This window comes from Vulpes vulpes, chromosome 9 (assembly GCF_048418805.1).
Source record: "Vulpes vulpes isolate BD-2025 chromosome 9, VulVul3, whole genome shotgun sequence".
Taxonomy (NCBI): domain Eukaryota; kingdom Metazoa; phylum Chordata; class Mammalia; order Carnivora; family Canidae; genus Vulpes; species Vulpes vulpes.
In genome coordinates this window covers 14,005,644-14,022,150 of record NC_132788.1, presented here as the reverse complement: position 1 = coordinate 14,022,150, position 16,507 = coordinate 14,005,644, and the positions used below count along the sequence as shown (strand labels likewise).

The 16,507-nt window shown below is 46.4% G+C and overlaps 1 long non-coding RNA gene across 1 annotated transcript; it reads right to left on the bottom strand.

The window, feature by feature from the left end:
• Positions 1–913: 913 nt before the first annotated feature.
• Positions 914–9,917, bottom strand: LOC140593829 (uncharacterized). The gene is made up of 4 exons (XR_011994139.1): positions 9,792–9,917; positions 8,668–8,872; positions 2,217–2,389; positions 914–1,096 (listed from the first exon to the last, which is right to left on the bottom strand). It is a non-coding gene; the product is annotated as an uncharacterized lncRNA (long non-coding RNA).
• Between the last annotated feature and the right edge of the window lie 6,590 nt (positions 9,918–16,507).

Genomic DNA, 16,507 nt, shown 5'->3' with positions numbered 1-16,507 from the left:
GAAGGATTTTAAATGAGCGATCTAATCTGATTTCTGTTTTTGACATCAGTGGCTGGGAGAAAAATGAGTTGGGTCACACTCAGTTAGGAGTCTGCTACTCAGGGGAGAGCCCAGTGGTGTTTCCAACCAGCGTGGAAACAGCAGAGATAGTGACATGACAGTGAAATTCCTGGGAGCTAGAAGCGGGGGAGTCAACCCGGCTTGGGGTAAACTGGAGGGAAGGGAGAAAAAAAATACTCCAGATTTCTGGCTCGAACAGCCAGGCAGTCAGCAATGTCATTTCCCAGGATTGGAAGATGCTTAGTCAAGGAGCAGGTTGGGTCACAGCCGCTCTGAGCATCTGAATTCCACCTCTGCTTTGGGTAGGGGACACACATTTGAGAGTCAGCAGCACTTACACAGCATCAAAAGCCATTCAAAGCCCTGCATGAAATTTGATGTTTTTTCAGTTACAAAAATATACAATATAACTAATTATTATAATAAAATAAAATCATTTTAAGAAAAGTAGCCCCGAATGACATCACCAAGAGAGTGAGTGTCACGAGGTGGCCCGGAGCAGAGCTCTAACTACTCAATACCCCAGTTAGTCCGCACTCAGTCTACTCCACTCGCACTCAACTCTACTCCATTTCCTGGTCATTTTGTTCAGAGTAATGTCTCCTTAGAGAGACTGCAAATGCGCAGGTGGCAGAGATGCTGTCTTTTTTTTGAAATTTTAATTCCAATGTACTTAACATGCTGTGTCCTATTAGTTTCAGGTGTATAATATAGTGGTTCCACACTTCCATACATTACTCAGTGCTCATCAAGATAAGTGTAGTCCTCAACCCCTTCACCTGTTTCCCTCATCCCCCATTCTCCTCCCAGGAGAAGATGCTGTCTTAAAATCTTGCTCTGCTCCTCACAGTACCTGGTGTGGTGGCAGGAACACTAGGAACGCTCAATGAATTTGGTTCTGTTCAGTAAACCTTTAGTCATCATGACTTTTTTGCCTGGTATTTGGACAAGCACCAGGGAGACAAAGAACACAGCTTCATTGGCTTGGTGGCCACTCTCCACTTCCACCTGTATCAGCATGATGATGTGGATCTGACTGTAAAAAAAAAAAAAAAAAAAAAAAAAAGATGCTAATTTAGAACCAAGGCTTCATGTTTTTCTTCTCAATACCAGCACCAACAAACACACACGAAAAGGATATTATCCTTGAATTATCGTAGGCCAAAATAACTACTGGTTATGAGATACTTTTGAGAAATTTTAGAAACTATTAAAAACAGGTTGTCAAAGCTATACAAATTCCTGATTGATAATGGAGGGACAGGTAGTAAATTAATAGATTATTTCAAGTGTCATAGAAACTATTGCTATTATGGGAGCCTTGAGCATCACCACAGTGAGAAGTCATCTGATATATCAAGAATAAGAAACCGTATTTTCTATTCCAAAGAACGCCCTTTGACTCTTTCATCTGATTTTACTGGCTTTGTGCGCAGCTGGATGGGTAGCTTGAAACTGAATACACAGTAAGACAGTTTGAGGGTGGTGTGAATGGCTATTTGCTATGAACCTGAAAAGTCACTTTTGCAGAAAATTCTCACTCCAGAAATTTCAGAATATTTTCCCCTTTTCACTTAAAAATCCATACCATCATTCATTCATTCAGTGATTATTTATTGGGCTCCTACTGTGTGCCAGGTATTGTTCTAGGTGATGAAAATATAGGTTGTGAATGACACAGACAAAAATTCTTGTCACTCGCCCATTCTAGGGAGGTCCTCAGTAAATAAGCAGAATGCACCTCGTGAAGGAATTCCAAAATGAAATCTGACTGCAGAAAAGGGTTCAATAGCTGTGATGTCCTACAGACCAGGCTCAAATCACATTCCATGGTCTGGGATCCAACACAAACCCAGTCTGTCTAGCAAGCCAGACAAAGCTGAAACCACACCCTGCTGTAAGGATCCTTGAGAAGTAATCTCTGATGATTTCATTTTATAATTTTATTTGACAGGTAATATTAGACCAACCAAGCCTAATTTTGGGGGAAAAAAAACTCTGTATGTTATTGGCATCTCAGATTCCATTCTTCTTCCTGTTCCAATTATATTTGATATATGATATATATCCTCCACCTCCAACCACACACGTTTGAATGTCCTTAGTATAAAAGGCCTAAACTGAAATGATGACATTGGAGTCAAAGGAGAAACCACCTGGGGCATCTGGCTGGCTCAGTTGGTTTAGTTGGGCTGCCACTCTGGATTTCGGCTCAGGTCATGATCTTAGGGTCATGAGATGAAGCCTCAGGTTCATGCTGGACGTGGAGCTTGCTTGAGATTCTCTCTCTCTCTCCCCCTGCACCACTCCTTGCAGATATTCTCTCTCTCTAAAAAAAAAAGAAGAAGAAGAAAAGAGAGAGAGAGAAACCAAAATCATGAAAAAAAAAAGAAATATATTCCAGGAGGAAGAACTAACATAGAAATCGGTGTTGAGTCTCCTGGCATCCAGGGCAAAACTCAAGGAAATTGAAAACCCGGTTACCATCCCAGAACCACTGTGGAGGCATAGATGCCACATGCCAGTTATGCTCCATGTGAGTCAGCAAGGTCATGGCTGCCAGTCAGCAAATGAAAACTCTTCACCACAGATCTCACCTGGCTCCCAAAATCTGCAGTATCCAAAGACTGCTACTGTCACTATCATGAGACCCTCATGATGAATCTGGAATCCCCACTACTGTCTCCACTTTATTCCGCAGCATGTCCACCGAACGGTCCAGCCCTCAGCCAAGGATCTAGGACCAGGTCACAGTGTAGGAGCCAGGGATGCTGAGAAGAAACACACAGAGCAGGCACTTGGCTTAGGAGTGCAGTCTGCCTCTGGACTCAGTTTATCCTATCTCACTTCCAGCCCATGCATCCATCCACCCGTGCATCCGTGCATCCATGCACCCATGCACCCATCTTCCATACACACACTCAGACACAGGCACATACACATCTCTCTTAACTCTGAAGTTAGAAGACAGGGGCCTTTCTAAATGGTCTACAGGTCATAACCCAGGTTCACCTCCTCAGCGTGCACCTGACTGCTGGGAGCAGCTGGGAAATCTGGCAGCACTTCTCTAACAAGTGTCAAGAAGTGTCCTGTGGGGCAAGTAGGGGGAAGAGGATCCCGGGAAGGGGTGTGGAGGGGGAGGGAGGGTGGAATGGTGGCTGAGATTCTTGGAGAGGGGAACCCCATGGATCCACCAAGGGTGGGTTTTGTTTCACTGTCAGTCCCCTGAGTCCTGGAATTAAGGGGAGAAGCCTAAGGGGTCTGTGATGCCAAAGGAGCCACAAAGATGCCCCCTGGTGGATCTCCTGGGGTGGTCCTACTGTCACCAATTCCAGGTGGCTGGCCCTGGCGGTACAGTGAGGCTCGCTGGACTTGCTCCTCCACTTCTCTCCAGCTCCCGTGGCCTGACTGTACCGGAAGCTTGTGCTTGTTTCTCCAGATCTCTCTGCTCTGTGTGCTGAGACTGACCTCTTGCCCTGTGGCATGTGGGTGATTGGCCAGTGAGGGGGACTGAGCACGCGGGGCCGTGAGAGCTGGGTGGTATTGCCAGGGCTCCTCCCCGCAGGGTCCCCTCGGGCTGGCTCCTACTCACGGCCCCTTCCCAGAGCCCACCGCTGCCCTCCGCCCTCACCCCTCCAAGCCTCCTTCTTCCTTACCCTGAGGTCCTGCACGATCCCCGTGGTCTCCTGAAGCCCTGCTCACACCTATAAAATAGTCACTTTATTAATTTCCCTGCAGGTTACCCACTTTTGTTTGCCATCTGTTTGCTTGGAAGGGCACCCATGTGGAAGGCTCTGGCCCATCGGCTGCCTCAGGAGGCAGACACCCTTGGGTTCTTCACAGACTGTCACCGTCATTTACTACAGGGGGATCCTGGACAAGTGATTTAGTCTCTTTAAAACTGTTTCTTGGGGGGCACCTGGGTGGCTCAGTGGTTGAGCATCTGCCTTTGGCTCAGGTCATGATCCCGAGGTCCTGGAATCACATCCCCCATCGGGCTCCCTGCAGGGAGCCTGCGTCTCCCTCTGCCTATGTCTCCACCTCTCTTTCTCTCTGTGTCTGTCATGAATAAATAAATAAAATCTAAAAAAAAAAATTGTTTCTTACTTGATAAAATAAAGTGGACACTAGTACCCACTACTGAAGGTTGCCGTGGGGATAAATACAGCCATCTGAGAGGCTCCGCGCGGGGTAGCACGCAGCGCCAGCTCAATGAAGAGCAGTTCTCTTTAGACACAGCAGCCCTCCAGCCTGGACCTAGACCTCACCGGTTACTCATCCTCATCTGTCCGACCCTGCCAGCCATCACCATCCTGCCATTGGCCGCCTTTGAGATGTTGACATGCAGGTTCCTCTGCTAACTTCTCAAAACTGATTTTCATCCTTAACCACCTCTTCCAGTCACTCCTAGGGTCTTCCTTCCTTCCTTCCTCGCTGACCCCAGGAGCCACTGTCCCTCAGACATGCTGGCCTCCTAATGGGTCATTCCAGCACAAGTTGAACTCATTAAGACATTACCCACACCCTGAAAGAGAAATGTCTAGAGTGGTCTGGACCTAGGTCTCCACGGGTCCTGCTCAGATCTCTAGTCTGTGTCCCTTTCTCTCTCTGAACACGTGGCCTGTGCCAGCTCGCCCATACCATGACTGCTCCCACTGCCTATATCATGATGAATCCCAAATCCAGATTCCTAGGCCTGATCCATGTCTTCAGTCAAGCCCCCAACTCTGATGTCACACAAGCACCTCAAACAGAACATGTCAAAACTGTCCCCAGGCTCCACCTCCCTGATTCCTATTCCTATTATGAGCACCTCACCCCTCAGTCAGACTCGCAGGCCAGCCACCCTGAGGGTCACCCACGACTCATCCGTCTGCCCTGCACATCCTACCAGGTGCCAAGTCCTGAAGAATTTATCTTGCATTGTCTTGTGAATCAGTCTTCTAACCTATTTCTCTGCTGGCCCCATGATTTCTCCTCTGGTGAATCTCAAACAACCTCCTCTACTGGGCCACCGTTACAAGCTTTCTGCATCCATTTTTTTTTTAAAGATTTTATTTATTTATTCATGAGAGACACAGAGAGAGAGGCAGAGACACAGGCAGAGGGGAGAAGCAGGCTCCCTGTGGGGAGTCCGATGCAGGACTCAATCCCAGGACCCCATCCTTTGGCCTGAGCCAAACGCAGGCGCTCAACCACTGAGCCACCCAGGCATCCCTCTGCATCCACATTTGATGACATCACTGATCACTATAAATAACAGCTACTGATTATTATGACGGGCTGGTCATTGTTCTAAGTGCTCTATAAATACTAAATCACTTAAACATCCCAATACTTTGATAATTTGCTCTGTAAATTATCAAATTGCTTCTCACTTTAAGATGAGCAAATGGAAATACAGAGGATAAGTGACATGTTGCAGGTACACTCAGCCAGGAAGAACCTAGAGAGTATTAACGAGCCTCGGGCCCCTGCATTATTGGCCTCTGCATCGCTTCCACCTTCTCCCACCTTTACCCCCTCTTCACTTTTCCTGACAGAGACTTTAACCTCTTCCCAGTTCCCGATGTCTACCCTGCAGGATGGAGCCCCAACTCCTGGCCTTGACAGCTAGGGTCTCCAGGACCTGATCCTGACAGCCTCTGCACTGTGGCTGTGACTCTTCCCAAATGGAAGGGCCCCCAGCTCCACAGGGCTGCTTCTTCTGCCCCTTCACCTCTAACCCCATCTTAAATAACCTCCAGTACTCACCCCCATGTTGTTCCTGATGAATTTCCACTCTCAGAGTTTCAGCATAAGCCTCTCTTCCTCCAAGAAGCCTTCGCTGACCTCCCTAGGCTTCTCCAGGCCCATGTCCATACCTCAGCCCCTGGTGCGCTGCTACCATCTCCTAACGTGTCTGTCTCCTGGGGGAAGGGCCACAGCTCCATCATCTTTAGGACCCTGGCACCTGATACCTGCACGGTTCACCAAAAGTTGCTGAATACATAAATAAGTGAAAATCAGATAAAGGAATTTGCACAGGACAAGTACAAAGGAAACGACAGAGATGGCTGTGGGCAGCGATGTGATGTAACATCCATTATGTATACACATTTTTTTAAACAAATAATGAATTCTAAGCTTTTTAACTACAGAACATCTCTGCTCATCACACTTCCTGATTACATATTGAAGCTGGAATATGTACATGGAGTCTTTCTTCTCTCAATCATCTTTGGGCAAATGATGTCATTGGGAGGGGTTCCTTTCTAAAATCAAAATCAAGTAACTCTTTTTCAAAGATAAGCTCTATTCGATCAGATACAAATATCACCCTGCCCTACAACCACTTTCAGAGTTTAAATGCCCAATCTTACCCTGCAGAGGCCATCAAGAGTGTGACTAGGAACAGTGTGAGGGACCAAAGGTCTGATAGAAACAAAAGCCCAAAAGAGAATATGTCCAGACAGACATGCCTGATTTCTATAATGATAATCCAATGAAACATCACATCCCCTATTGTTCAGGCCTTCCTCTGGGGAAGAACTGGGTCCCACACTGACGTCCGCCGATCCCATACTAATTACTGATTTCCTCTTAAAGAGTCCTACGAATCAAGAATAACACTTTCCATGATTAAATAACAAAATAGTTCTTCATCCAGTTGAAAAAGTGTTTAAGTTTATGGTAAGATCTCCACATAAATGGCATTTCTTGAAGAGAGGGGTGGCCTTTCATTTTTTTCAGAAAGCATAAAGTTATACTAATAAAACGATCCAACTTGGTCACCATTCACTTCACGGAAACTCCATATCCAGCTCAGCCACTTGATCCTGCTACAGCAGCTCAGAAAACAAGATTCAGGAAGCTGACTCTGAGCCTAGAGGTATTTGCTTGTGAGCCAAAAATTCAATAGTATTTCATATACTAGTTATAAAGGAAGTAAAGTGAATTAGTACATTTTCTAAGACCTTCCAACAAGAGCTTACTAAAGCTAAATATTCAGTTAACCAGAAAATCGAAAGCTCCAGGAGCTCACAGCTAAGCATTCCAATGGCCCAAGACTTTCCAGATGCTTCTCAGTACACAGCTTATATTCTACAAAAATGAGAAAAGCATTAACTCTGTAAAATTATTTTTTGGGGTAATACATCATCAACTGAAACCAGATAGGAAAAAGGTAAATAGTTGGAATGGGGCCTATTTGAAAGAAAACTAATTGGTGTTGTGAGCATTGCCATTTTATGTGAGATGGATCCATGGAGACAGGGCATTCTAAGGGCTTTCACTGAGAATCTTTGTGACATTCTCTTTTGTCCTGTGACCACCCCAGGCTGAACCACTTTACAGTAGAAACGTGTGTAAGTCCTTTACCCCTGAGCTCTCCTGTCTGAACCATCATCAGCTAATCATTGAAAAGGAAAAATAATGATCTGCAAAGATGGCCACCAACATTCCTCCCCTCCCTGCATGCATAGGTGGCCTCATCTCCCTCTTCTTGCATCTGGGAGGTCTCCGTGATTTGTTTTGCCCAATGGATGCTGAACAGGTGACGCTATGTGAGTTTCAAGCCTGTCCCTTAGGAGGCTTTGCAGCTTGCATCTTTGCCCTTTTGGAGGCCAGACACCATGCATAGAAGGTCAGGCTGGGCTACTGAATGATGAGGCCATGGAGAGAGACAGAGAGACAGAGAGAGAGAGAGTTAAAGAGACAGTGAGAGAGAGAGAGAGAGACAGAGAGAAAGGAAGGAAGGAAGGAAGGAAGGAAGGAAGGAAGGAAGGAAGGAGAAGAAGAAGAAGAAGAAGAAGAAGAAGAAGAAGAAGAAGAAGAAAAGAAGAAAGAAAGAAAGAAAGAAAGAAAGAAAGAAAGAAAGAAAGAAGAAAGAAAGAAAGAAAGAGAGAGGAACAGAGGAAGATCACCCAAAGGAGAACCCAAATCCCCCAGGCCAACAGCCCACACCAAGGCCCTAGACCAGTGAGTGAAACCATCTTGGGTTTCCCAGCAGCAGGTGAGTGGCCTCATCATGATAAGAAGAGAGATTCCCAGCTAGTCACAGCCCTACCAGCCACTCAGCTGAGGGCCCTAACATCACAGAGCAGAGAGGTGTTGGCTACTGAACCAAACCTGAATCTCTGACTCACAAGACCTGAATAAATACAATGATGATTAAGTCCAGTAAGCTTTGGAGTAGCCTGTAACCTAGAAATAGATGATTCATCCGTACCACATGGCCAGTTCTATCAAGGGCACGTACCTGCTCACACTGGTGAGGTGTAGTGAATACGCGTGATTCCGTGAGCAGGGAAAGTGCGTGGTGCTGTCCCTGTACCCGCCGGGTACTGAACACTCCGTCAGAGTGGATGTCATTGCTATTGACAAAGAGACACAGTACAACCCGCCAATAATGTTGTAAGGGGAGATTGTTCTTAAGGAAAAGCTTGTTTCACACCCCCTTGGAGGGGCTTTTCCTGTCCACATATTCAGTGAGTACTGAGACCAAGGTAACCCGAGCACATTCCCTGGGCTTTGTGCTCTGGATCTGAGTGCACCTAGAGTAGAAAACAGCACATTTCCTGGGAAGTCACAGCCCCTTCCATGGAGGTGCCTTCTAGGGACACCTACCTATAGAGAAGCAGCCCCAGTCAGTTCTTCCAGAATGTCTCCTTCTTCTGCAACTTTTGAGGAACAAAGCTCGTCTCCTGGCCTCATGGAGACTAAGTTGGGGCAGTTGAGTATTCTCTCTAGGGAGGTGTAAATGGCCAATGGAGGAACAGTTGATGTCAAAGAGACCCCAGAAAGAAGCTGGATGGTCTTGGTAAGCAGCAGTCTGGGGAATAGAGCAATAAGACACCAAGTCACCACAACGCAAGATAAGACAAGACTGCAGAAACCTGGTTCCTAGGTCTTTTTGTTCTCTGCCAGTGCCCTTGATTCTCTTATGGTCCCCGTGAAGGCTGCTGGGTTTCTGTGTGAGGCAACCAGGGCTCTCATTTCCCTAATATCTTTACGATAAGACTCCATTTTTGCCCAACAACAATTTGTTGGGCATGACAACAATATAAAGCGTACAGGCAGTGGTTGAGAGAGAGAGTGTGTTAGTTACTCCCATCTCTTCGATCTAGACCAACCAACTCCAGCTCTGCAGCATCTGACCTGCAGAGATCATCCAGACAAATACTCTTAGGTGTAGAAGGAGGTGTCTGCCCCAAATCGCCTCCCACACTGGAAATTCTGAGGCTGTCCCAGGAGAGACACTGACTCTCTTTTGAACCTGGTCATTCTTCCTTGGCTTTTGCTCCTTGCATTATGCTAAAATCCTATCCAGGGCTTGAAGTTTCATTCACAGCAGCCTTCCCCTTTCCCCCTGCCCTCTTTTGATCTGTGAGCTAATTTTGATCCCCCCGTGCAGACCCTCCCATCGTCCACCTCTACAGGAGCAGTCACACAGATATAGAAGTCACTGCTGCTACAGCACAACCCTCTCCACATGCCTCCCCTTCTTCTACCAAACCCTTGGAGATTCACTCCAAAACAGCATTCATCATGTTACTGTTCATGTCATTTTATGTGGAACTGGGTTGCCTTTAAAAAGAACATTTAGTCAAGGCAAGTTTCTACAAGTCTTTAAGAGAATTTAGTTATAAAATACCTGAAGGGCTTCTTTATAATGTAAATTTAACCTTTGTAATGTAAATCCCACCGTCTGGCCCCTGCAAGCAGAATGAGAGCAATATTAATTTACTTACTATTTAATTATTCTCTCTTCCCCCAACACCCCCTGGGAGGTAGGCTTTCCAGGGACAGGAAGAGTGTCTTCCACTCTTGCTAACATTCCAGAGCACTTTTGTATCCTGGGAAGGCTCCATGCTGGCCTTGAGAACGACAGGACAAATTAGGAAGCACCCAAAATCAAACAGACTTGCCCCAGAAGTGGTGGCTCTTCATAGCCCTGACTATGCCCCCTTCTCATTCTTTGGTTTGGTTTAGTTGATTATACGTTTGACGGCAGTCGTACCAGCTCGCGTATGCCATGCTCTATACACTTTTCTGTTATTCTTCAGTGGAACAAATCAAAACAAAGAAAATGCCTGTATTTTAGTCTGTGTAATATTGTCTTTAGGATAATACAAGAAGTCTGGGACTCACTATACGATATGGTATTACTTATGAATTAGGGTCATTTATTTTTTATTATTATTTATAGAGTGCCTATTAAAACCATAGCATGATTTCTACAAAGATAGTTTGTGATGAATGGTAGTTTGAGTAATGACAATTCTATTTATTAATAGCACCCATCAGGTGTACAACGCACTGTGACTCATTTAATTCTACAATCCTATTTTTTTAAAGATTTTATTTATTTATTCATGAGAGACACACACACACACACAGAGAGAGAGAGAGAGAGAGAGAGAGAAGAAGAGACACAGGCAGAGGGAGAAGCAGGCTCTATGCAGGGAGCCCGATGTGGGACTTGATCCCAGATCTGGGGGATCATGCCCTGGGCCAAAGGCAGTGCTAAACCGCTGAGCCACCCGGGCTGCCCTACAATCCTATTTTTTAGAGAAACAGCCTGCGTGGTCAATAGTTTTCCCTCCCTTCCTTGCAGCTTGGAAAGGCGAGATTAGGATTCAAAGAGATTTTTGTTTTTTTACCCCAACCATCATGTTCCCCTGAAGGCTGTATCCCAAAGAAGAGAGAAGAGAGAATCAATATCCTCAGTCTAGAAAATATTTTTGTATGGATCAGTATTAAAGCCATAAACATTTTCCATCTTTAGCTTACCCATAACTACCCAATCCACTGAAGTGATAGTTCTTGAATTAGGTTTACCCCAAGTTACCTTTCTTCACTTCTCTGTTCAACTCATGATGCTTTTGAGCCTTCCGTCCACCACCACCATTTCTCTTTTTCTTTTGCCCAATAATCTCCAGCTTCAGGCTGTGACAGGAGGACTCTTCTGCACTATGTTTGCTCGTCGAGGGCCTACTGCACTTGACATTCCCCAGCTACTTAATCCACTCATTTGAACTTAATCGTTGTTGATTAGTGCCAGGAGTCAAAGGATAAGTTCTTCCTCACTCCTACAGTTTCCTTCCTATCCCAAAAGTCATCATGGGCATCTAGGGGCCATTGGCCTCTAATTTGGCCTGGATTCTCCGAGGGCCCCTCGGGCAGCAAATGGCCAAGTCACCATTGGATTTTGGCTTTTCATTGCCTCGGCATCACAGGAGGGACCTGTAACAACGTGGCCTCTATAAAGCAAACCGGGATCAACCCCAGTTAGGAAGGGAAGAGAAGAGCCACCCTGGATACTGCAGTTACTCCAGTGGCAGGTTCAGGTCCAGCCCAGGTGGTACACCTGCTGCCACCGGCCCTCTGTTCAGATGCACCCCAGTCACCCACTCTCACTGTCTAACTTTTACTCTACAATAGCACCGCTATCATCACTCACCTTTCAGTACAAAGAGAGCAAAGAAAGAAAACCTTTTCATACCCATGAGAAAAGCCCTAAGTGCAAGAGGGAAAAATAAGGATGCACCCGAGTGGCTTTGCACCAACTCCAGTCCAACGAAGAAGATGGGGCTCGGTTGACCATGGGACCCAGTTTGAGAACCCGGCTCAGCTACTGGATCTTTCCAGAGGGACGTGGCGAGGGGCCAAGGCAGCGGCTGGGCAGGGGTCCGTGTTTGCCAAAGGCCCAGGTGACCATTATGCGCAGCGAAAGATGGGGGGGGGGGGGGATGGATCTCAGGGGGATTCAACGCGAGGCCAAAGAGAAGGTGTCGGGATTCAGGAACCGGGTAACAGGGGCCCGGAGGCAAAGCCCGAGACCCTGGAGCAGCACCCGCGACAGAGGAGGAGGAGGAGGGGCGCAGGCCCGGGTGCCCCCAGCCTGCCCCCAGCCCGCCCCCGCGGACGCGCGTCCCCAGCGCCCCCACGCGGACCGGGGTACGGCCAGAGGCCCGCCCCGGGCCAGCTCCCCCCGCCCCCGCCTGCGCTCCGCCGTCCCCACGCCCTGGTCCCCGGGCCCCGCGCTGCCTCCCGCGGCTGCCGAGCTCCCCCCGCCGCCCCGGGCCAGACCGAGAGCCGGGGCCCCGCCGAGCCCAGGCCGCCTGGGACCCGCCCCGCGCGCGCAGGGCTCCGTCGCCAAGGCGGGGCCCGAAGCGCCCCGGACCCGCAGCTCCTCGAGCCGCCTACTGGTCGCAGGGTCCCCTCCCCCTGCCGGGCCGCTCCGGGACCCTCCTCCCCTGCAGACCCGCGCCCTGCTCCGCCAGCCCTCGGGGCCCGCCCGGCGCCTGCCTCCGCCCGCAGCGAGCCGGGCACCGCGGGGTCCTGCGCCACCTGCACCCGGCCAGGGGCGCGGGACCCCCCCCAGCTCCCCGCAGTTCACAGCGTCTCCCCCTCCCTGAAAAAGCGGAAGCCACTGCGATGTGCGAGAGCTCCTTGGGCAGCCCCCGTGGCGCAGCGGTTTAGCGCCGCCTGCAGCCCAGGCCGTGATCCTGGAGACCCGGGATCGAGTCCCGCGTCGGGCTCCCTGCAGGGAGCCTGCTTCTCCCTCTGCCTGGGTCTCTGCCTCTCTCTGTGTGTCTCTCATGAATGAATGAATGAATGAATAAATAAATAAATAAATAAATAAATAAATAAATAAATAAATAAATAAATCTTAAAAAAAAGAGAGATAGAGAGCCCCAGTTTCGGGATTTCCCCTCCCTCCCCGGGCATCCACAGCCTGTAAGGTCCTTGCCGCCTTCCAGCTCTCTGCATCTCTGCACAGCACGAACCGAGCACGCGGCAGGGAGCCCCCCAAGTTGCAGACCTGCTCTGGTTGGGCTGGTCTCTCCCCTGCTTCCCTCTGTGAGAGTCCGTCCTGCAGACACCACCGCGTCAGGCCCCTGCTGCCCTTCCTTCCCACCGGGTCTGGTCCGACGCCAGCATTCCCACTGTCTTAACCTTGGCAGTTGAGGCAGGCTAGGGTTGTCCAAGGCCAAAAAAAAAAAAAAAATTCCAAAAATGTTATTTTATTTTTTAAAATCATGAAACTTAATTTTTAAAAATCCGTTTTTGAGGTTTCGGGTTCCGTTTGGTGTCTTGCAGGGGTGACCCAGAGATATCCCCTAAACCTTAGGCTCTTCTCGCCCTCCTGCCGGGGATCTCCCCTGGGAGGTCTTGTCAGAGCCTGGGAGGTGTGTGGTCCCTGAGATGATCTCAAGTCCAATGTGCAGCAAAGTGGTGCCAGCTAACTTCAGGGGTTACTTATTTCAGGAGGATGAGTCTCGGGTATCTTACACATATGAAAGGCATTGCCAGCCTCACTGGGGGTTATTAATTCTCTTAGAATGACATCATGTGGTAATGGGAGGACCACCCAGCTTGTCCTTCAAAGTGCTGATTCATTTCAAAGCAGATGCAAGACAGGAGGATGCAAAGGGAGAACCCAAAGGCATTAGTTAGGTTGGAATCCTGGAATCCTAGCGGTTCTGACTCTACTTCCCACCCAGTTCCAGAAGCAAACCCCTACCCCCAAGCAATCCCTCCAGACCCAGAAGCTAGAGAATCATACCCAACCTTGACTTTAACAGAGATGAACCACCTACAACCCAAACAGAAAGAGAAGCCATGTCATTACTGTTGGCCTTTCACTAATGAGCCTCAAGAAACAAGTCAGATGATCTATTACATGTGGAACACTCAAAAAGTTCACAAGTTTTTGCAGAGCATCCTCCGTGACACTCCCTTTAACTACACAGCCGAAAGCAGCCTTCTCCAAAGTGCACTGTGCAGGATTAGTAGGTGTCAGGTGAATAGAAGAATCCCTTGGTCAAACAGATGTGGATTAAACAAATACTGGACTTAAAAAAAAAATCAGACACTGCACAGTGGCACTTCTTAGAGAAGCTAATACACTATGCAGCTCCTTAATGTCTAACAGGAGGGAGGGGACCTGGTTGTGGCAGCGGGTCCCCCAAGTGGCCCCCAGTGGTCCTGCTTCCTGGGTGGTAATGGAGAAGGTACACCCTGGTGCAAGCATCTCCTGCACTAAATCTCGGCTGGTGTACAAAACCAAGAGAAAACTGCCCTGTGTGACTTCTGAGGCCACCAGGTCAAAAAAAAAAAAAACAAAAAAACAAAAAAACAAAAAAAAAACCCAACCCTCTCCAGTTTCTACTTTGGCCTCTTAGAAATACATAATTCTGAATTAGGTTTGCTAGTATTTTAATTAGGATTTTCACATCTAAATCATACATGCAATTTGCCTGACTTTCTTTCTTCCACTATCCTTATCCTGTCTGGCAACCAAGTTTACGTAGCCTTATAAAATTAGTTGGTTAACTTCATTCTCTCTCTGAATTTTTTTTTCTGAAATAGTTTAAGATACAATAAATGCCCCTTGAAAGTTTGGTAAGACTCCTCCCACCTTTGTAAAATCATCTGACCTGGTGGGGGTTTTTTGAAAGGGTAAAGGAGAATGCCAGGAGAAACTTTTGATTGCTAATCTCTGGTTCAGCTATTGGTTCATTTGATAAAATATTATCAAAGTTTTAAATGTTCACGTGTGGTTTTCGAAATTCCCAGTTAAACTACAGCTCTGTCTTTTAATTCCTAACAATCCTTGCGTCTACATGTGTGTAAGCTTTTACTTTCTTTCATCGTTTACTATTGTCTTAATTCAGTGAAAAAAACTGGACTTTACTTTTGGTGAAATCATTTTTTCATTTATACTTTATTACTTTCTGCTCCTGTCCTTTAAAATTCCTACCTCTACTCTCTTTATATTTACTGTTCTTTTGCCAACTTCTTGAACTGAGTGCTTTACTCATGTGTTTTCAAAACTTCTTCTCCAAAAGATACATTTAACATACATCTACAAAATGTGTTTCTAAATGGTTTTTGAGGCATCCCCCCAATTTTGATACATAGCAAATTTATTATCATTCTGGTTTTAAATATGCTGCAATTTTCATTATGACCTATTTTTAAATTAATTCACACATTATTCAGGAGAGTTCCCAAATGTGTGTGCAGATTATTTGTACTTCCATTTATTATTTAGTTATTTTTGATTTTATATGTGAGTTCTTGTCTAATTTCAGTGTAGCCAGAGACTGAATGTGGTGTGTGTTATACATATATATTTTTTGATTTATTTAGACTTGACTATCTATTGGATTGTTGATTATTGAAGACATTTTTGAAAAGAATCTATCAAACTAATTAATTCTATCCTTTATTTCTACATACTGACACCTTAAAACAAAATAACCAATCAGTGTCTTAGAGGGATGTGCTAAAATCCTCCAATGTGATAAGTTTGTCCATGTTCCTTATGTGAGTTAATTTTTGCCTCTTGGATTTCTAGGCTATTTTTTTAGGTACATATAAGCCCATATCTATTCCACTTATTACTGAGTTCTTTTCTTCTTCATCCATATAATGTTTTGACATGAATTACATTTTGTATGAAATTGATTATTTCCATCCCTAGGATTTTTCTTTTAATTGAGGCTTGATCTGCCAACATACAGTATATAACACCCAGTGCTCATCCCATCAAGTGCCCTCCTCATTGCCCATCACCCAGTCACCCTATCCTCCTGCCTGCCTCCCCTTCCACTACCCTTTGTTTGTTTCCCAGAGTTAGGAGTCTCTCATGTTTTGTTACCCTAATTTTTCCCACTCATTTTCCCTCCTTTCCCTTATAATCCCTTTCACTATTTCTTATATTCCTCATATGAATGAAACCATATGATTGTCCTTCTCCAATTGACTTACTTCACTCAGCATAATACCTTCCAGTTCTATCCATCCACGTCGAAGTAAATGGAGGATATTCATCCTTTCTGATGGCTGAGTAATATTCCATTTGTATATATACCACATCTTTATCCATTCTTCTGTCGAACATCATGGCTCCTTCCACCATTTGGCTATTGTGGACATCGCTGCTATAAACATTGGGGTGCAGGTGTCCCAGCGTTTCACTGCATCTGTATCTTTGGGGTAAATACCCAGTTGTGCAATTGCTGGGTCGTAGGGCAGATCTAGTTTTAACTCTTTGAGGAACCTCCACACAGTTTTCCAGAGTGGCTGCACCAGTTCACATTCCCACCAACAGTGCAGGAGGGTTTCCCCTTCTCCACATCCTCTCCAACATTTGTGGTTTCCTGCCTTGTTAATTTTCACCATTCTCAATGGTGTGAGGTGATATTTCATTATGGTTTTGATCGGTATTTCCCTGATGGCAAGTGATGCGGAGCATTTTCTCATGTGCTTGTTGGCCATGTGGATTATTTCTTTTAAAAATTTAATTTTTAACTAATCTCTACACTCAATGTGAGGTTCGAACTACAACCCCAAGACCAATATCTCATGCTCCATCGACTGAGCCAGCCAGGCCCCCCAAGGTTATTATTTTTATTATATGTATGGCTCATGTTTTTCTACCTTCTTAGTTTCA